Genomic DNA, 22043 nt, shown 5'->3' on the forward strand with positions numbered 1-22043 from the left:
TGAGAAGTATTGGTATTAGCTTTTCTTTGAAAACGGGTAAAATTTCTGTGCTAAATCCTTTGATTTTTTTTTTTTATGGTTTGGAAATTTTAATGATAGCTTCTCCTTTTTTAGGGATAATAGGACTGTTTATATAGTGTACTAATTTTCTTTAACTCTCGTCTCACATTCTTTTATGATAGAGAATAATTTATCAACAAAAATTTATACCATATACTTCAAATTTGAGAGATTTTAGCAGAAGGTATCCTGCCTCAATGTTTTGTTTTTTGTTTTTGGTTTTTTTTATTTTTCAACAAAGACATTTGTAGATAGTAAGAGCTATCTATCCTAGACATTTTTAGGCCATTTTTTTGGTCATAATATAAAAGATATGTATAACAGGTCTATATAACAGCAAAAAAATAATCTATTTGAATCATTGAAGCATATGAGAAAATGTAACTGAGAATTACAAAATTCTTTATAGATAAAACAGGAAATATTCTTTGTTTTGATTGATATCAAAATATCTTTTTAATTTGAGACTATTCCTTCATTTCCAGTGGATTTGCCAACAATTACATCAAAATCTCAAGCACTGTTCTTACCCTGCTATCTTGTTTGTTTATATGTTGTCGTTGTAGCATAGCATCGTATTAATAATAAGAATCCAAGCTAGTTACTGGTGTAGAAGACTTCAATCACAGCTTTGGGAGGGAATTGGGGATAGGTCCCTGTCAGTTAGATGCTTTCCTGGGTGCTTGCTTCGGCAGCACATATATTAAAATTGGAACGATACAGAGAAGATTAGCATGGCCCCTAGCAAGGATGACACGCAAATTTGTGAACCATTCCATATGGAAGGAGTTAGAGGGACAAAGTTTGGAGCTGAGACGGAAGGACTATCCAGAGAATGCACTACCCTGGGATCCATCCCATAATTAGCCACCAAACCCAGACACTATTGCATATGCCAGCAAGATTTTGCTGATTGGACCCTGATATAGCTATATCTTTCTGGGCTATGCCAGTGTCTGGCAAATACAGAAGTGGATGCTCCTAGTCATCTATTGGATGGAACACACGGCCCCCAAGGGAGGAGATAGAGACAGTACCCAAGGAGCTGAAGAGGTCTGTAACCCTATAGGAAGAACAATAATATGAACTAACCAGTACCTCAGAGTTCGTGTCTCTAGCTGCATATGTAGCAGAAGATGGCCTACTTGGCCATAACTGGGAGGAGAGACCCTTGGTCTTGCAAACGTTATACGCCCCAGTGCAGGGGAGTGCAAAGGCAAGGAGACAAGAGTGGATGGGTTAGGGAGCAGGGCTGGGGAAGTTTAAACTGGACTTTCAGAATAGCATTTGGAATGTAAATGAAGAAAATATCTAATAAAAATGTGTTTAAAATAACAAATTGTAAACGAAGCGGAGGAGGAGGAGGAGGAGGAGGAGGAGGAGGAAGAAGAAGAAGAAGAAGAAGAAGAAGAAGAAGAAGAAGAAGAAGAAGAAGAAGAAGAAGAAGAAGAAGAAGAAGAAGAAGAAGAAGAAGAAGAAAGAAAGAAGAACCAGCAGCAGCAGCTTGCCTAGTCTGCATAACAAGTTAGAAAAGAGTGAAGGCTACACAGTGAAATCCTGTCTCAGAAGTGAAAACCAAAACCAACAAATCCAAGCAAGTAAATAAGCAAACTAATAATAAAGATCCAATACCAGGTCTCAAAGTATTTAACATTTTATTTCTATTGCATTATTTTTTCTCCATGTCACTTTTTTCAAAATTAGTTCCTATATTCCATCTTACTCTCTTTTGTTTTTCTACAGCTGTTTCTCAGATTTCATTTTTTCTCTGAAGTTCTCTGTTTCATGCAATAACTTTATGCTTCAGTACTTTTGAGGTAAACTCCACAATTTGTAAATGGCATGCTTTTAGTTCATAAACAGACCCAAGTTATCTGTTTTCCAAGTACCTAAAACATAGAAAACATAGGTCAGGGTAAGAAATGGGCTTTAAGAAAAGATAAAGCAGATAATTGGTAAACAAACAAACAAACAATCAGTCCCAGGAAGACGGACTCTTACTAAGGCAGAAGGAAGAAAAATAAAGACAGAGACAGAAGGATAGAGGGGGAATACACAAAGGTTTACTGGAACAGCATCAAGGAATCATTTTGTATTTACTTAGAGTTGTTCACAATTCATATAAGTGTATGCATATACATATATATCTATATGTAAATACACAAAATATTGTGTGTGTGCGTGCATGTTTGTGTGTGTATGTGTCTTAAATTAAGTTATGCTACTTGGTTTAAAAATGTTAAAAAAGAACTATAGATTAGCAGACCACACAGAAAAAAGTATTAAAAGGCTTCAGAATGGAGGGTCCATGAAGTTTTTGCAGGTGACTCCTATATATATTATACCTGTGTTTCTTGATTTATCTTTCTGAGGTTATATATAAGCTTGTACTGCTGAAGGCACCTGACATTTAGGACACATGATTCCTATAATTTGATTTGGAACTTGAAATTCTCCAGCCTTTAGTCTTGCGTCCATGGTGCTAGAAAATACTGTGCAAGCTTTAAGTGGGGTTAAAATATCATTATTCACACCAGATATAACATCATCTATGAACCACAGACAATTTTCCTGAGAACAATTTGGCACTAAATGTTCAATAATTCACAGAGATGCTAGGTTCTGTTTGCAAACAATAGCCTAGCAAGGCTACCTTCTGAGATGCTCTTCCACGACTGATTGAGATGAATGCAGATACTCACAGGCAAGCATTGGACTGAGGACAAGTAGCCCTATTGAAGAGTTAGTAAAATGATTTAAAGAAAAGAAGGGGATTTCAAATTTACAGGAAGAACAACAGTGTTAACTAACTTGGATATATGGAATCTGCCAGAGACTGTGCCACAAATGAAAGAGCATATATGGGTTTTTCCTAGACTCCCAGCACAAATGTAGCACAAGAGATGCCCCAAGGAGGTAGATGCCTCAAATCTGAAAGGGTAGGTAGAAAGGAAAAGAATTCTGTGTGGGGATACCTGGAGAGAACATTGCATTGTAAGTAAATAAAATAGTTAATAATTTAAAAAAAAATAGACAAATAGAATCCTCTAGTTATTTTTATGTTTTACTCACATAAAAACTTGGGATAAATGTATGTATCTACTACAACTTCTAATGCCAGTGTACAATTCATAAGAATGGGTTTTCATGAATGAGTACTTGGACGTTTCAATAAGGAGTTACATATATAGTAAAGAGTGTTTTGAACTGTCCTAGGATACAGTTAATTCAATTTTCAGATGGTTCTCTCCTTTAGAAGGAAATTAATCCATTAAACTGCTATGATGAACAGTGCAGCTGTATAAACAAGGAAGAAGACGATGACTGTTCTTAAAGCAGAGTTTCATTGATATATATGTGATTTCCTTTTATATGGGAGTAATCACTGCAAATGTCACCAACCCATTGTTGTCAACCCATTGTTGACTCAGGTTAAAGGAAAGGAACATATGAAATACCCCTATATAGTGATCTACAATACGCCATGTTCTTTGATTTTTATTTATTTTATTTTTTAAGTTTTTCATTTTTATTAGATATTTTCCTCATTTACATTTCAAATGCTACCCTGAAATTTCCCTATACCTTCCCCCCACCCTGCTCCCCTATCTACACACTCTCTCTTTTTGACCCTTCTTCATAGGCCCAGGCATTTCCCTATACAGGGGCAAATAAAGTTTGCAGGACCAAGAGGCCTCTCTTCCTAATGATGGCCAGATATGCCATCTTCTGCTACATATGGAGCTAGAGACACGAGCTCTAGGCATACTGGTTAATTCATATTGTTGTTCCACCTATAGGGTTGCAGACCCCTTCAGATCCTTGGGTACTTTCTCTAGCTCCTCCATTGGGGGCCATGTGTTCCAAACAATAGGTGACTATGAGCATCCACTTCTGTATTTGCCAGGCACTGGCCTAGCCTCACAAGAGACAGCTATATCAGGGTCCTTTCAGAAAAATCATGCTGGCATATGCCATAGTGTCAGCGTTTGTTGGCTGATTATGGGATGGATCCAGGGTGGGGCAGTCTCTGGATGGTCCATCCTTTTGTCTCAGCTCCAATCGTTTTCTCTGTAATTCCCTCCATGGGTATTTTGTTTCCTTTTCTAAGGAGGAATGAGGTATCCACGCATTGGTCTATCTTTTTTTTTTTTTCTTGTGTTTTGCAAATTGGATGTTGGATAATCTACGTTTCTGGGCTAATATCCCTTATCAGTGAGTACATATCAAATTACTTCTTCTGTGATTAGGTTACATCACTCAGGATGATACCCTCCAGATCCATCCTTTTGCCTAAGAATTTCATATATTCATTGTTTTTAATAGCTGAGTTGTATTCAATTATGTAAATCTACCACATTTTCTGTATCCATTCCTCTGTTGAAGGACATCTGGGTTCTTTTGAGCTTCTGGCTACTATAATTAAGGCTGCTATGAACATATGGATCACATGTCCTTATTAAGTGTTGGAACATATTCTGGGTATATGCCCATGAGAGTTATTGCTGGATCTTCAGCTAGTACTATTGAAAGAAAGATGAAATTTCAGTACCTGTAAGTCATATAAAGTACTCAGAAATTGCTGGTTATTTGTGAGCCTAGAGGCTGCCTGGGGCAGAGAAAAGAGAAAAACAAACCTGGGTATGCCCCATAGTTAGAACATTCCTGGGATCATCTTGACTATAAGATAAAGGGGAATGTGAAGACATAACAGGGCTATCTGAACTGAGTCAACAACTCACAGAACTCTGACACCCTGGACGTACATGTTATTTTTCTGCTGATGTTTGAATAAGAAAATAGTGTGTTGCTATGCTGAATTCCACACCCCTGGCCCCCTTACCCCATAACAAAACCTAGCTTTCGAGCCTCATGGCCGATATCTGTTATCTCCTGTGTGGGATGCATGTCAGTCCGGAGCTCCGTAATTAAACGACCTCATGTATTTACATCAAGATGATGGTCCTTCATGATTTTTTAGGTGCAGCTGAATCGGGAGTTGAGTGGGGGTTTCCCCACTAGGTCTATCATTATGTCCAATTTTATGAGGAACCACCAGACTGATTTCCAGAGTGGTTGTACCAGCTTGCAATCTCACCAGCAATGGAGGTTTGTTCCTCTTTCTCCAGATCCTAGCTAGCATGTGTTGTCACCTGAATTTTTTATCTTAGCCATTCTGACTGGTGAAAGGTGGAATCTCAGGGTTGTTTTGATTTGCATTTCCCTCATGATTAAGGATGTTGAACATTTTTTCAGGTACTTCTCAGCCTCTCAATATTCCTCAGTTGAGAATTCTTTGTTTAGCTCTGTACCCCATTTTCTTTTCTTTTCCTCCCCCCCCCCCACTGGTTATCAGAGAGTCTTTTATTGAAATATTTTCTTGTTGCTTCTTAACTAGCTGGGCACTCCACTGCACCACTGTTGATGTTGTCTATGAAGTCATGAGGGTGGCGGCCATCCACATTGCAGCCCACAGACTGTGCAGTACCCAGGATCTCCTTGATAGTTCCAGAAAGTTCTCTAGCCAAAGACCTGTGTCTCATCTGCCGGGCAATGTTGACAATCTCATCAAAAGTGATGTTCCCACTGTGTTTAATGTTCTTCTGCTTCTTCCTGTCTCTTGGTGACTCTTTGAGGGCTTTGATGATCAGGGCAGAGGCAGAGGGCACCACCTCGATCTGGGCCTGTCTGTTCTAGATGGTCGGCTTCACTATAATTCTGAGACCTTTCCAGTCACCAGTAGCCTTGGCAATGTCATCGCCAACTTTCTTTGGAGACAGACCCATAGGACCGATCTTCGGGGCCAAGGTGGATGTGGCGCCGACCTCCCCTCCAGTGCACCTCAGGTACAGGACTTTGACTTCCTTGGGGTCGAACTTGGGCGGCATGGTGGAGGCGGCTGGTGTCGGATGAACCCAGATTCAGGACGACCAAAGAAAGTTGTACAGTTGCCTCCTCTGAGCTGAAAGCTGAAAAGCTGTACCCCATTTTCTAATGAGGTTATTTGAATTTCTGGAGTCCAGCTTCTTGAGCTCTTTGTATATATTAGATATTAGTCCCCTATCAGATTTAGGATTAGTAAAAATTCTTTCCCAGTCTCTTAGTGGCCTTTTTGTCTTATTGACAGTATCTTTTGCCTTACAGAAGCTTTGTAATTTTATAAGGTCCCATTTTTCGATTTTTGATCATAAAGCACAAGCCATTGATGTTCTGTTCATAAATTTTCCCCCCGTGCCCATATCTTCAAGGATTTTCCACACTTTCTCCTCTATAAATTTCAGTGTCTCTGGTTTTATGTGGAGAGATATGATCCACTTAAACTTGAGCTTTGTACAAGGAGATAAGACTGAATCAATTTGCATTCTTCTACATCATAACCACCAGTTGTGCCAGCACCATTTGTTGAAAAAGCTGTCTCTTTTCCTCTGGATGGTTTAGCTCCTTTGTTAAAGATCAAGTGAGCATAGGTGTGTGGGTTCATTTCTGGGTCTTCAGTTTTATGCCATTGATCTACCTGTCTGTAGCTGTACTAGTACAATGCAGTTTTTATCACAACTGCTCTGTAGTACAGCAAGAGGTCAGGCATGATGATTCCCCTACAGGTTCTTTTATTGTTGAGAATAGATTTTGCTATCCTAGGTTTTTTTTTTTTTTTTTTTTTTTTTTTTTTTTTTTTTTTTTTTTTTTTTGTAGTAATTGTGGCTTCATAGAATGGATTGGGTAGAGTACCTTCTGTTTCTATTTTGTGGAATAGTTTGAAGAGAGTTGGAACTCTGCACTAAACCCTTCTGGTCCTGGACTTTTATTTTTATTTATTATTATTTTTTTTTTTGGCTTGGAGAGTTAATGTTTGCTTCTATTTCTTTTGGGGATATGGGACTGTTAAATCATTAACATGATCCTCATATAACTTTGGTCCCTGGTATCTGTCTAGAAATTTGTCCAATTCATCCAGGTTTTCCACTCTTGTTGAGTATAGCTTTTTGTAGTAAGATTTGATGATGTTCTAGATTTCCTCATGTTCTATTGTTGTGTCCCCTGTTTCATTTCTGATTTTGTTAATTAGGATACTATCCCTGTGCCCTCTATTTATTCTGGCTAAGGGTTTATCTATTTTGTTGATTTTCTTAAAGAACCAGATCCTCGTTTGGTTGATTCTTTGAATAGTTCTTTTGTTTCCAATTGGTTGATTTCAGCCCTAAGTTTCATTATTTCCTGTGGTCTACTCCTCTTGGGTGAATCTGTTTCCTTTTGTTCTAGAACTTCTAGGTGTGCTGTCAAGCTGCTAGTGAATGCTCTCTCTAGTTTGTTTTTGGAGGCTCAAAATGTTGGGAAATCAAGAAGAAGGAAGACCAACACGTGGCTAATTCATTCCTCCCTAGAAGAGGGAATAAAATACCCATAGAAGGAGTTACAGAGAAAAAGTTAGGAGCTAAGATGAAAGGATGGACTATTGCGGCCCGACCAGCAGTCCGCAACGTGAAGGGTTTAACTGAGGATGGCAGCTTGAGCTGAAAAGAGAGGAAACTAGACGGGGCGAAAAAAGAAACGGAGACAAGTCTCTGATCAAAGCTCTCGTTTACTATTTCCGTCATTCAGTTATAAAGGAAGGGGGAGGGAACCCGATTTCCCACCAAGTAACTCAGGGTCCAGTAGCAGAATGAACACGTGTGTGGCTCCAAGCAGCAGTGACAGGGTCCAGCAGCGGGTGTAGCAGAATGAATGAGAAGGAAACTCCACCCCTGAGCCAGCAGGTTCCAGGCTGGGGGTGGGGAGGCTACAGATGGACGATCCAGAGACTGCCCCACCTGGGGGTGTATCCCATAATCAGCCACCAAACACAGACACTAGTGCATATGCCAACAAGATTTTGCTGAAAGGACCCTGATATAGCTGTCTCTTGTGAGGCTCTGCCAGGGCCTGGCAAATACCAAAGTGGATGCTCACAGTCATCTATAGGATGGTACACAGGGCCCCCAATGGAGGAGCCAGAGAAAGTACCCAAGGATCTGAAGGGGTCTGCAACCCTATGAGTGGAACAATATGAACTAATCACTACACCCAGAACTCATGTCTCTAGCTGCATATGTAGCAGAAGTTGGCCTAGTTAGTCATCATTGGGAAGAGAGGCCCCTTTCTCTTGCAAACTTTATATGACCCAGTACAGGGGAAAGCCAGGACCAAGAAGTGAGAGTGAGTGGGTAGGGGATCAGGGTAGGGAGAGTGTAAAGGGGACTTTCAGGATAGTACTTGAAATGTAAATGAAGAAAATATCTAATAAAAAATATTTTTAAAAAATCCGAATCTTGTTTTCCTGTTTGTTGGGCTATCCAGGACTCACTGAGGTGGGAGTACTGGGTTCTGATGATAGTGAGCCATCTTGATTTCTGTTAGTAAGATTCTTAAATTTGCCTTTTGTCATCTTGTAATCTCTGGCGTTAGTTTTTATAGCTGTCTCTGGCTGGAGCTTATTCCTCTTCTGATTCTGTTAGCCTCTTTCAGCACTACTGGGAGTCCTACTCTCTCCTGAGTCTCAGTGGTCAGAGTACTCTCTGCAGTCCACCTCTCTGACAAGGAAAGAGAGCAGATGCCTGGAGCTTAGATCTGCTTCCTGGCTGAAGATGAGGTCCCAAAAAGGAGCCTGTCCCAGATGCTATGTTGCTTCTGCAGTCTGCAGGCTCTCCTGAATAGACTGCTCTCTGAGGGACCCAGCCTGGATACAAGAATGTTCTTTGACTTTTAAAGACATTGTAAAGTTTGAAGTAAAGGAAGGCTTTTAGATTAAAATGTAATTGAAGGGTATTTGTCAAATAAACTGTTACTCAGTTTATACATTTTTAACTAGATATTTAATTTATATAGGTTTCAAATGTTATCCTCTTTTCTAGTTTCCTCTCTGAAAACTTCCTATCCCCTCTCTCCTCCCCATGCTCACCAACCCACCTACACCTGCTTCCTGGACCTGGCATTCCTCTATACGGGGGAATAGAGCCTTCACAATACAAAGGGCCTCTCCTCTCATTGATGACTGACTAGGGCACCCTTTGTTTAATCTGCAGCTGCAGTCATGAATGCACCATATGTATTCTTTGGTTGGTCATTTAGTCCCTATGAGCTCTGGGGGTACTGATTAGTTCATATTGTTGTTCCTCATATGGCGTTAGCAGTTTATACTTTCAAATTTATGTTTTGTTTTGGTGATTGTTTTTTCATACAAAAGACAAAATGATCATGATTTTGATAATTTGAAAGTTGGAAATTTTAGTTTTTTGATATTTTATCTATTTACATTTTAAATCTTATCTCCCTTCCTGGTTTCCCCTCTGCAAACCCCTATACCAGACCCCTTCCCCTGCTTATCTTAGGGTGCTCCCCATACCACCCACCCACTTTTACCTCACAGCACAGGAATTTACCTACACTGGGACATTAAGATTTCCCAGGACAAGGGACCACTCTTCCTGTTGATGCCAGATAAATTCATTTTTTGATACATATGCAGCTGGAGCCATGGATCCTTCTGTGTGTACTCTTTGGTTGGTGGTTTAGTCCCTTGGAGTTCTGGGGGAATCTGGTTGGTTGATTTGTTGTTTTTCCTGTGAGGTTGCAAACCTCTGCAGCTCCTTTATTCCTTTCCCTAACTCCTCCACTGTGGTCCCGTTCTCAGGAAATTTTATAATTATTTACTTATTTGACTCAGCATTATCTTTTATTTCCATTAATTATCTTCTTTAAATTCAAGCATTAAACATATATTCTAGTTCTCTGATTAAAGTGGTTTAAGATGATGAATATTTTTATTTGGAAGATTGACTTCATTACAACACATCTGAAGGTTTGTAAATATAGTTCTCTGTGTGTCTGCTTTGAATTTTCTGGAAAGAATTTATGTCTTGAGTACTGGAGTATAATTGAGGGAGAAAAAGCATATATATATATATATATGTATATATATATAAGAGTGTATATATATATACTCTTTCCATATATGTCCATTATATATATAGACAAATTTGGATTCACCTATTTTACAGGTTCAATTATATATATATATATATATATATATATATATATATATATATAAAATTTTACAGGATATATTATTGAACCAGTAAAATAGATGAATCCAAATTTGTCCATATACAATATCATAATATAATGATTAAAAAATAAATTGTCATGCAAAATTTATTCCATAGGCCATAATGTCAAATTGTCTCAGTTTGAACCATAGGTCGCATCTGATTTAGTGTTTCTATTGCTGTGGTGAAATTCTATGTCCTAAAGAATCAAGTCAAGTAGGAAAGTGTTTATTATAAATAATAACATTATAAAATTTGAAACATGGGTATAACAATTTACAATCATCTGCATGAGCTAACTTAGACCCAGAGAATCAAACATAGTATATACTCACTCATAGTATATATACATATTAGCAGTAAAGATGAATCATGCTACTATATACAGACTCACAGAAGCTAAGTAATTAATAGGGCTCAAATGAGGGACATGTAAATCTCACTTAAAAAAGAAATAGCATTGACATCATGGGGAGATACGGAGAGGTGACTATCTGTGGGTGGGGTGTGAGGATAGGAACAGGAGGAATCAGATGTAGGAAGGATAGAGGGAGAGAGTAATGCAGAACAAGCCTGGAATCTGATGGCATCTCTGAGAAGAGTTACAAACCTAGGTCAAAGGAAACTGAGATATTGATCAGGGTGATCAATTTGATCAATTCAACTCTTAGCATTGGAAGATGTGGAGCCAGAACTGCACTTTCTACAAAATCTGATTGTAAGTCCCTATTGCTAAAGCAGTACCTAAATATTCATTAAACATGGAGAATTTAAGTTGGTGAGAACCTAGAGCTTCACTTCCACTGAATAATATTCATGGAACTAGAAAGTATTGAACATTGTACCAGATGAGAAAGAGTACTACAATACAGCTACAAATTCTTTGATGTACTTCAAGTGTTCTTACTGTAAGATATTCTGGTTGCAATAGAGGCACAAACATTACAAGAGTAACCATCAATTATTTGATTAAATTTAAGTACAACTAAACAAGATAGAACTTGATGATTAACATCACTCTGGTAGCCAAGAATCTGTGAATAGATATACGATGGAAGCTTGGTGAAAATCAAATTCTATTGCTTTGCCATAGAAGAATATCAACAAAAAATTTGCTAGTGGCATTCTATTATAATCATAGATTTGTGTCTTTCTCAACCATCATTAGAGACACTTCAAACTACAGTAGAAAGATATGAAGGGAGAGACCCATAGCTGAAAGAAGTTCAAAGAGTGAGAAACCATATATACTGAGTTATAAATGTGAAGACTCCATCTAATTCCTTTCCTCATTTTTCATGGAATGATGGCAGAGGGGCCTGAAGTTGTGTAAGAGTCAACAGTAGTATCAAGACTTTCTTTTTTTTTTTTTCTTGAACTTTTTTTTTTTTGATTTTTAATATTTTTATTACATATTTTCCTCAATTACATTTCCAATGCTATCCCAAAAGTCCCCCATAGCGCCCCCCACTTCCCTACCCACCCATTCCCATTCTTTTGGCCCTGGCATTCCCCTATATTGGGGCATATAAAGTTTGCAAGTCCAATGGGCCTCTCTTTCCATTGATGGCCGACTAGGCCATCTTTCGATACATATGCAGCTAGAGACAAGAGCTCCGGGGTTCTGGTTAGTACATCATGTTGTTCCAACAATAGGGTTGCAGATCCCTTTAGCTCCTTGGGTACTTTCTCTAGCTACCACAAAAAGACCCAACAAAGATAGAAAACTTCTGTATCAAGACTTTCTAATTGCTACAGGACTGATACATACATGAACTCATAGTGACGGTTGCAGTCTACACATTGGCTGCATAGTCTGTACCAGAAATCTTACATTACAAAGAAGGGAATATAACACATTCAGCAATACCTAACCTAAACATGGTCTCTAATTTATAACTAATCCAAAATGAAGACTTTTCCCAAATGTCCCACAGGGTATAAAAACTACAGTTAAATTCAGGCTCCATGCTCAAAAATACACGGTTAACAAAAGTAAACTGAAAACTCTGAATAAAAAACTCTGAAAAAAACTCTGAGAAAAAAAAAAAAAAAAACTCTGAATAGAGTTTCTTTTTTTTCCTCATAACACTAACCCTCATCACTTTTAAACCAAAGTTTTTTTTTTTTAGTTTAGATTATTTTTTCACATTTTGTATATTTATGGATTGTACTTAGGTGTTAGTGTGTGCATTTGAATCTGTATGAGCATATTATACTTTGACTATTGCCTTTTTGTTGTTGTTCATCTGCTCATTTTTTCTTATTCTAACTTGTATTTTAATACAATTTTATCTTATTCTATACCTGTCTCAATTTCTTTTAGATACCTATTTATCTTCTAGTGAGAGCAATAACAAAACAGTGTGAATTTGGGTGATGGATTGTAGAGAGGATCTGGGAAGAGTTTGGGGAGAGGAAGTAAAAATTAGTATAAAGTCTATGATAAAGAACATATTCTCCGTTGAAATATTATGAAAAAAAATTAACTTGAAATACTGGGTTTTCATAGGCTTATTTGGAAGTCCTTAGTTTGCTTACCTCAACCTCTACTACATCATTCCTTCACCTTCTTCTGCCAAGAAATGTTTAAAAGTTTCACCCTTGTTATGTGACTTATTTATCACTATATGTACTCTAATGTTTTTTTTCTGATTGCAATGTTTCAGAATTCCATATCACTTTTAGAAATCCTGAATTTAATTGAATCCTTTCCTTCCTCTTTTTTAAATGCACGTTTTCCTTTTTCATTTTTCTGCACTAATAGGTGCCCACTGAAAATTCATTTTACACATGTTCTAGTATCCCACTTCATTAATGGATCGCTTCCCAATATAACATTTACAGAAAAAGGCTTCCTGCACATTTACCTTAATTTAAACACAGTTAATAAATGAACCTATCACCATATACTATTAAGAAAAGTTTGTATTTATCATTCTATGCATTGGAAAACTAATTAAGGATAATCTAGTCAAGGCTTTTCCATTTGCCTGAAATTTTCATAACATCAACAATGGAAAAGTTTTCTTCTTTCTCCACATCCTGGACAACCTGCCACCATCTGAGTTTTTGAAAATAGCCATTCTGACAGGTGTGAGGTAGAATCTCAGTGTTCTTTTGATTTTCATTTCCCTGATGAATAAGGATGTAGAACATTTCTTTAAGAGTTTCTCGGGCATTTGAGTTTCCTCAGTTGAGAATTCTCTGTTTAAGTCTCTTCCTCATTTTTAATAGGGTTATTTAATTGTCTGGAGCCTAACTTGCTGAGTTTTTGTATATATTAGATATTAGTCCTCTTTCAGATGTAGAATCTGTAAAGATCTTTTCACCATCTGTTGGATGTCATTTTGTCTTCTTGACAGTGTCTCTTGTTTTAAAGAAGCTTTGCAATTCTGTGAGGTACCAGTTTTCAATTTTTTATCTTAAAGCCTAAGCTTTAACTCTGAATAGAGTTTCTTTTTTTTCCTCATAACACTAACCCTCATCACTTTTAAACCAAAGTTTTTTTTTTTAGTTTAGATTATTTTTTCACATTTTGTATATTTATGGATTGTACTTAGGTGTTAGTGTGTGCATTTGAATCTGTATGAGCATATTATACTTTGACTGTTTAGAAAAAGTGTTCTGTTTAGAAAAATTTCCCCTGTGCCTATGTTTTCTAGGCTCACACCCACTTTATAATTTATTAGTTTCAGGGAATCAGGATTTATGTAGAAGTCCTTGATTTGGACTTGAGATTTCTACAAGGAAATAAGAATGGATTGATTTGCATTCTTCTATATGCTGAATATCAGTTGAACCAGCACCATTTGTTGAAAAAGTTGACTCTTTTTTACTTGATGGTTTTAGATACTTTATCAAAGATAAAGTGACCATAGGTGCATGGGTTCATTTCTGGGTCTTCAATTATATTCCATTGATTTTCCTGCCTGTCTCTGTACCAAAACCATGCAGTTTTTATCATGATTGCTCTGTAGTACAGATTGAGTTTGGAGATGGTGATTCCCACAGAAGTTCTTTTATTGTTGAGGACGGTTTTCATTATCCTGGGATTTTTGCTATTCCAAATGAATTTTCAAATTATTTTTTGTAACTCTATGAAGAATTGAATAGGAATTTAGGTGGCAATTGCATTGATTTTCTAGATTGCTTTCAGCAAGATGGCCACTTTTACTATATTAATCCTGACAATCTATGAACATGGGAGAATTTTCCACCTTCTGAAATCTTCTTTGATTTCTTTCTTCAGAGACTTGAAGTTCTTGTCATACAGATCTTTCACTTGCTTGATTAGCATCACAGCAGGGTAGGTTTAGGAGTTCTCTGGTAGAATTTTTAGGGTCACTTATATATACTATCATATCATATCATCTACAAGTAGTGGTATTTTGATTTTTTCTTTCCAATTTTATCCATTTGAACTCCTTTTTTTATCTAATGGCTCCAGCTAGGACTACAATTACTATATGGAATAGATAGGGAGATAGTGGGCAGCCTTTTCTAGTCCCTGATTTAATGGGATAGTTTTAAGTTTCTCTCCATTTTGTTTGATGTTGGCTTCTGGTTTGCTGTATATTGCTTTTACTATGTTTAGGTATAGGCCTTGAATTCTTGATCTTTCCAAGACATTTACCATGAAATGATATTGAATTTTGTCAAATGTTTTCTCAGCATAGAATGAAAGTATCAAGTGTTGTTGTTGTTGTTGTTGTTGTTCCTTCGGGTTATTTGATATGGTGGATTAAGTTGATGTATTTACTTATATTGAACAATACCTACATTCCTGGAATAAAGCCTACTGGGTCATGATGGATGATTGTTTTGATGTGTACTTGGTTTGTGAGAATTTTTTTGAGTATTTCTTTACTGATATTTATAAGAAAAATTGGTTTGAAGTTCTATTTCTTTTTTGGGGTCTTTGTGAGGTTTTCGTATCAGCGTAACTGTGGCTTTGTAGAACATCCTATTTTAACATTCAATTAGGGCTTCTGTGGTATTAATAAAGAATTGTAAGATATATTTGTATATTTTAGAAAACCTATAACAAAAATTGTGTCTTCAGAACCTGACAAAGTGTCTATTCCTTGTTCCAAACAGCAATTAATTTGGTTATTACAGAATATTAATATTTGATTTATTGCATACCATCATTTTAAATAAAATTGACAATCATTATCCCAAAGATAAGTTTGCAAATTGTTTTTTTTGCATGTTTTTGTATCTTCTATAAATTCATGCATGCATGCATGCATCCCAATTACTGTGTTTAAAAACAGCCCTTTTATGGGAGAAATTATATGTGAATTGGATCACACACTTACTCTTTTGAGTTTTCTCCTGCTTCAGCACAGAAAATTGAATTGTGTGCTGTAGATGGTGTTTTTAAATGTTGAATAATCAAGTTTTAATTTGTATATTTATTAATATATATCTTAGAGCTTACAGTTGCCTAAAATTGTTCATTCCTCAGATGCTATTAATTCTCAAGTTTGTGAATGCTTATGCTACTCATAAGAAAAAATACTGTTCATTTAAGAAGACTATTTTTGGACAGCTAAGAATTTGTACTGGGTTGCCTGGAAATTACCCCCAGTATTTGCTTTTGTGTTACAGAGATTCACTAAAAGTTTTAGCTGATAAGGATTACAGATAGCCCCTGAAAAGATAGAAACTCAAGATCCTTATAATTATTTGGGTTTTAGACTTACTAATCAAGGTGTTTTTTTCCGCAGAAAGGTAGTTATTCACAGAGACAACTTAAGTTTTTTAAATTATTTTCAAAAATTGTTAGCTGATATTAATAGGCTTTGCCCCTATGTAAATCTTACTACAATGGAGTTGAAACCTTTATTTGATATTCTTAAAGGGAGTTCTGATCCTACCTCCCCTATATCTTTAGCCTCAGAAGGATTGCTGGCCTTGCAACTAGCGGAAAAGGCTATTGAAGAACAATTTGTCACTTATATAGATTACTCTTTGCCTTTACATCTGTTAATTTTTAATATGATTCATATGCACGATTGTTATGGCAAAAGTCTCCTCTAATGTGGATACATTCAAGGATTTATCCTAAATGTAATATCTTGCCATATTATGAAGCAGTAGCTCAGATGATTATCAATGGAAGGAAGCAGGCAATGACTTATTGTGGCAAAGAGCCAGGTATTATTTTTCAGCCTTACAGCGTAGTTCAAGATACTTAGCTGAAAAAACACCGTACAGATCGGAAGCTTGCTCAAATATGGTTTAAAGTAACTATAGACAGCCACTACACTCAAGATAGGTTGGTAAAAATTTTTAATGTACATGAGGTGATATTTCCTAATATGACCTCTTTACAACCCTTACACAATGCTGTTCTGGTGTTTACTGATGGATTTTCAAAGGGTGAACTGAATATCTTATAAATAACCAACAGGTAATCATGAAGACCCCTGGCCTCTCAGCTCAATTAGAGAATTAACAGTCAAGTATTTGTGATGTTTTTTTTTCAACAATTTAATAATTCTCAAAGACAGGGTATTGTAGAACTTTAAAATCTCGTCTTCTTAAAAAACAACGAAAGGGGAAAATTATATCCCATGCACATTATTTAATATATAACCATGCACATTATTTAAATCATACTATTATTTTAAGAATTTTGAAATTTGGATGTCAGAGAACTTAAAAAATATCTCATAGTATCTTAAAACCAGATATAATCATGTCTAGGTGAGATGAAAAAGATCTATTTAATGGCATATGGCTTGATCCTGAACAGCTACCTTATTGGGAAAGGAAAAAGCATAGGTTCTCTTCACAGAGGACTGCAGAAGCATGACTGCTAATTCGTGTGACAAGGTGACTGGTGAGTTCACTGAGTGTCCTGACTGTAGTGACAAGAAAGATGAATTGCATATATGTTTTTGACCTACCTTTGTTTGCCATTTTCCCAGTTTGGACAAGCTAAGCTGCTTTGCTTCAAGTTTTTAAACCTTATGGGACTTAGAACATTAGAGATCATAAAATCTGACTTAGAAGATTAATCACAAGAAAGAGTTATAGTGATTCTTCTCCTTCCCTCATTGTGACCAGTTGTTCTAACTCAATCTTGGACTGGTCTAGTAATAATTCCATTATTAGCGATTCCTAGGGAAGATAGCTAAAATATTAATTATTTTAATATTTTAGAAAAGTTAATATGGAGCACAGCCTCTGCTCCCAGAGAAGCTGCAGCCTTTCTGCAATTCTCAAAGCCACTTCCAGCACACAGGGAGCTCAAAGTCTAAGAATGATCATTGCTAATTTGCAATTGAGTGGAGTATCTGGACTTTCCCCAAAGAAGTTTTTATACTGTTGCTTTTCACTGTCCCACTTTTTGTTTCTCAAGCAGGTCAGCCACACCCTTCATCCTGGCTGCAGCAGGTGTGCAGCCTCACCTCCAACAGCACAGGTGGCAGTTATTAATCTATATGAAAAAGCATTTTAAGTACATACTGTGCCTTTGGTCTGAATTGGGAATAAGGTGTGCTCTGAGGGCCAGAGTGTCAAAGACAGGCACCCAGATCTCAGAACCATACCAATGTAAGACAGAGGTACATGCCAAAAGGCCGTGGTTGTTGACAACACACCACAGAGCGATGTTTTGGATGAAATATAGCACAAACCAGCTGCACATAGCCTCCAAGACAGAATTGGATGGTTCGGGAAGATCTAAGATTTCCTAAGCCAGGCACAGCTGCCAGCCACCATAACACCCAGGCAGGACTGTAGAGCAAACATAAATTTTATGCCTCAGTCCAGCATTTTTTTTAATATTAATAACAGGAGGGGGGAAAAATAACCTCCACTAGCCTAAAGCAGGCTGGTTCAGACCTTGCCCCTCTGAGGCAGGGCCACCTGCAGTGCAGCTCCTCCAACTCAGCTAGTTTCCTTTGATGTGACACTGCCCACTACCTGCCAAGAGGCCTAACCAGTCCTCCAAGATTTTCAGGAGTTAATTGCAACCTGTGAATTTGGCGAATTATTGCTAAAAGGCTGTGCTAACAACTTGGCATCACAACATTAAGAAACTTGGTGTGGCAGAGGATGGGTTTCCCCCTTTATAAGCACAGACTTTTATTAAAGATTTGAGCTTTGATCAGGAAACTTGACTTAGCTCCATTATTTCTCTCAACCGCCTAGTTTCCCCTCCCTTTTCAGCCCCAGCTTGCCTCCCAGGTGAAACCCAGTTCTTGTGAGGTACAGGTTGGTTTCCAACAGCTACTGGCTCAGACTGGAATGCTAGATTAAAATTTCACACAAATTGAAAAAAGGTCATCCAGTGACTACCTAGGTATTCATTGCATATACAGTTACCAAACCCCAGACCAGATACTATTATGGATGCCAAAAAGTGTTTTGTTTTGTTTTGTTTTGTTTTGCTTTGTTTTGTTTTGTTTTGTTTTATTTTTCTGAGACAGGGTTTCTCTGTATCTCCCTGCCTGTCCTGGAACTCACTTTGTAGACCAGGCTGGCCTCAAACTCAGAGATGCCTCTGAGTGCCTCTGCCAACGAAGTGCTGGGATTAAAGGCCTGTGCCACCTTTGCCCAGCTTAAAAATTGCTTGTTGATATGACCCTGATATAGCTGTCCATGAGAGGCACTGACAATGCCTGAGAAAAACAGAATTTGAGGCTCACAACCATCTATTGGACTGAGCAAAGAGTTCCCAACTGAGGAGCTAGAGAAAGGATCTAAGGAGCTGATGATTTTTGCATCCCCATTGGAGGAACAACAATATGAACCATCAGGTACCTGCAGAGATCCCAGGGACTAAACCACAAATCAAAGAATACACAAAAAAATGACTCAAGGCTTCAGGCACATATGTATCAGAGGATGGCCTTGTGGGACATCAATGAGAGGAAAGGCTCTTGGCCTGGTGTGAAAAAGTATAACATAAAAACAAAATTGTAGGCCTCTAGGCCCAGGCTTGAGAATGTGACCTCTATGACTCAATGCTCCAAGGTATGCTAATCATAAAACAGATAGTGGCATTTCTCCACCCACCTACTTCCTGGGTTCAAGGAGTATACATTCAAAGAAAGTCACCCTGGCCCATGCTGACCATTGCTGGAACCTGCTATGCAAATTTGCTATTGTAAAGGACTCTTAGAAACTGTCTTGAGAGATAACCAGAACAATTACCAGGTATTCTTTGTGACTCTTGTGACTTTGCACTTCCTTGTATCTCTTAACTGGTATTTTTGTATTTTCCAACAACGCCCTCCCCACCTCCTTGAGTTGTGGTTTCTTCCTTTAAATACCCCCTGACCCAGCTACTCGGGGTGCCATGGTCCTCTACCCCTGTGTGGTGTATGACTGTGGGCCCAAGAGTGCTCTTGAATAAAAGTCCTTTTGCAGTTTGCAGCAAGACAGTCTCTCGTGAGTGATTTGGGGTATTGCCTCTCCTGGGTCAGAATGTGGGGCAGTCCTCATGTTCTGGGTCTTTCAGGTGAAGGCTAGATGCCCCAGTGTAGGGAAATGTCATTACAGGGGAATGGGAGTGTGTGGGTTAGTGAACAGGTGAGGGGGGATGGGATTGGGTCTTTGGGAGGGGAAATGTGGAAAAGGGATAAAATATGAAATGTAAATAAAGAAATTTCTAATAATAAAAAATAAATTAATTAATTTTAAAAATTCACATACATAAAACTAGTTTTCCTTAAACCCACAGACCATCATTCCTTCTTTTTCTATTTCTATCCTATTCTCTCATCACTTTCACATGCAAATTGATTTACCTTATTTCCCTTTTCAAACTCCTGAATTTATTTTGTGAGTTCATTTGCATATAGGGATAGGCCACGGGCTTACTTAGTTGCTTTAAAAATCTTGTGGTATAGTGTTTATAATCACATTCCTAGAGAATCATTTCAGCAACATACATCCTCTATATTCTTCTCTTCCTTGGTATGACCTTTATTTCATTTTCACTTACTTGTTTTAACCTTAATCCCACAGTAAACAGTTCTGAAGAAAGTAGATAGCCTTGTCCTGGTTCTGAAATTTATCAGGATACTTAACTTCATCTTAAGTTTAAATTTAAATAAAAGATGATAATGATTCTTGCTTTTTATATGAACACCACCGATTAATAATTCTGTTTTTCTGAAGGTGAAAATACCACATAACATAAACATACCTGAATACACCGTAGTTATACAAGTATATGAGAATATTGAGTAAAACCGAGACTGAGAATACATTGACATACCAATGCAGATGAACTGTGCAAAGTAAGTATTTTATATCTACTGTATGTTCTTCAAAGCAGAATATCTCAAATTAGAATTGGGACCACTTTAGATATCCTGCATATCAGATATTTATATTATAATTCATAACTTGGTAAAATTATAGTTAAGGAGTTACAACAGAAAAAATTAAGAAATGGGTCACTACAATATGTGATTTTTATTAAAGCATTGCAGCATTAAGAATGCTGAAATATATTCTCTTAAAGAAAAGAATAGTTTACACCATGAAGCCTTGGCTCTTGAATCTGCCCTTTAAATATTTGTGTATTCATTAGCACACCATGAAGCACAAAAATATATCTTTCCTATGTCTGCCACTAAGTTTGATAAAACTCACTACTGATTTTAACGCTCTATTATATGAATAACTATTCACCCACACCCATGACTATGTGAATGCTTCTTAGACCTTCTTACTGTGGCTATCAGATTTTGTGCCTTCCCCAGAAGCTGATGAAATCCTGAGACCAGATTCAGACATTTCCTTGTGACTTGGCACTTTAGGGAGCAGATAAGTCAAATAATATCTAATATAATATTATAGTGACACATTTTTGTAATTTTGTTAAATATCAGACTCAAGGGCATCGGTTTCTATGAACTTCTTGTCTTCTTTAGCTTTTTATTAGCTATTTTATATCCTACATATGCAATATCCATTTATATAGGAAGACAAAATTTGATGTATGATTTCTTAGAATGTCTTATCTGGAAACTAGGTTAGTAACTTAATTTCAAATAAACCACATTTGTTTGCCAGTAGTCACCTGCGCTACTTCACATGCACAAAAGTGTTACCTAAAATACAGGAAATTGCAGGTGAGAAATTTATCTCCAATATTCTACCTATAAACAATTTTCGTAATTAGTAATTAATAAAAAAAAAGGCCTAGCCCTTTGCAAGTGGTTGCCCCCCCTCCCCCTTGACTGATGTTCTTGGATTCTATAAAAAATCTGGTTCAGTAAGTCAGGTGAAACAAGCCAGAATACAGTACCCTTCTATGGCATAGGCATCAGCTCCTTCTTGCATGTTCATGTTATATTTTGGTTCTGCCCGACTTCCTTTAGAAGATAAGAAGCAATATGCCATCATAATCCAATTAAACCCTTGTCTCTACAACTTGATTTTCTTTTTGCCACAGTATTTTATTTCAATAAGAAAAACAAACAAACAAACAAACAAACCCCAAAATCATTAACTAAAACCAGTTGGTACCAAGATTTTGAGGTATTGCTATGAAAGAACATATTTTGTTTTAGAAAGGATCATGGATGGATTTTGGAATTTGATGCTAGAAAGTATTAAGTGTTGAGTATTGAGAGCTCAGTGGGGTATTTTGTTGGAGTCTGAATGGCAGGCATGTTCTGTGAAAAGTTTAAAGACTCTGTATGCCATTAGTTATTTTGATTTAAGATTTTGTCGTCAAGTTATTTGGAGCTGAAGAAACTCTCTGTGATTAAAAGGAGAGTAATATCTCTGTGTTGAAATCTTTTCTGAAGTGTTTTTTGAGAGTCAGCTCACTGAAGCCTTGTTCCAGTGATGACCAAGTGTTCTACTTCAAACTGGTAGCCAAAAGTCATACAGGCAGTATTTGTCCTGAAAGCATGAAAATGT

General features: G+C 37.2%; 1 non-coding gene and 1 pseudogene across 1 annotated transcript; one reads left to right on the forward strand and one right to left on the reverse strand.

The window, feature by feature from the left end:
- Positions 1 to 739: 739 nt before the first annotated feature.
- LOC115029821 (U6 spliceosomal RNA) lies at positions 740 to 845 on the forward strand. The gene has a single exon (XR_003835379.1). It is a non-coding gene; the product is annotated as a U6 spliceosomal RNA (small nuclear RNA).
- A 4605-nt stretch (positions 846 to 5450) lies between these two features.
- LOC110284309 (large ribosomal subunit protein uL11 pseudogene) lies at positions 5451 to 5976 on the reverse strand (annotated as a pseudogene).
- Between the last annotated feature and the right edge of the window lie 16067 nt (positions 5977 to 22043).

Source organism: Mus caroli, unplaced genomic scaffold (assembly GCF_978045245.1).
Source record: "Mus caroli unplaced genomic scaffold, Mus_caroli_1 scaffold_18, whole genome shotgun sequence".
In the NCBI taxonomy this organism is placed as follows: Eukaryota; Metazoa; Chordata; class Mammalia; order Rodentia; family Muridae; genus Mus; species Mus caroli.